This window comes from Galeopterus variegatus, unplaced genomic scaffold (assembly GCF_000696425.1).
Source record: "Galeopterus variegatus unplaced genomic scaffold, G_variegatus-3.0.2 Scaffold13102, whole genome shotgun sequence".
NCBI classification, from domain to species: Eukaryota; Metazoa; Chordata; class Mammalia; order Dermoptera; family Cynocephalidae; genus Galeopterus; species Galeopterus variegatus.
Genome location: NW_007739213.1, coordinates 9,358 through 9,993, shown reverse-complemented (window position 1 = coordinate 9,993; position 636 = coordinate 9,358).

Below are 636 nucleotides of genomic sequence, written 5' to 3'. Positions count from 1 at the left end.
ACACACACACACACGCACACAGAGCTGGGCCCAGCTGTGTGTGGGGAGGGCTGGGAAGGGCTGGTCACCCAGCTGAGCCTGTGGGTGCAGCTCACAGAACCTCGGATGCTCTCAGCTGTGCCTGGCGGGGCCTCGACGAGGGTCCTTCCACCTGAAGGAGAGCAGTGGACACCATCCTCTCTGTTCATCTAAATCCCACACGAGCAGATGGGACTCTGTTCCCCTAAGGAGGAAGTGGGCAAGCCGTGCCCAGAATAACAGAGTGTTGGGCCCCAGAGCAGTCAGGCAGAAATTCTGCACACTCCGGGTGACCAAAACTGGGCTGTAAAGTAGGGGGGAGGGTGGAAGGCAAGTGGGGAAGGGCTGACACCCCTGGGAAAAGCCAGGCTCCCAACCACACAGCCTAGCACGGCTTCTCCTATCCTAAAGCTGCAGCCCCATTTCTCTTCTTTTATTTTACTTCTCTGCCTCCCCTGTCTCTCCGTCCTGCCTGGGGCAGACAGTCCAAGGGAACCATCCATTCATTCATTCACCCATCCATTCATTCATTCACCCATTCCCTGGGGCACAGGGACCCATGTGACACAGTCCCTGTCCCAGATGAGCTCTCAGGCTCAGAGGGATGTGGACATGGAC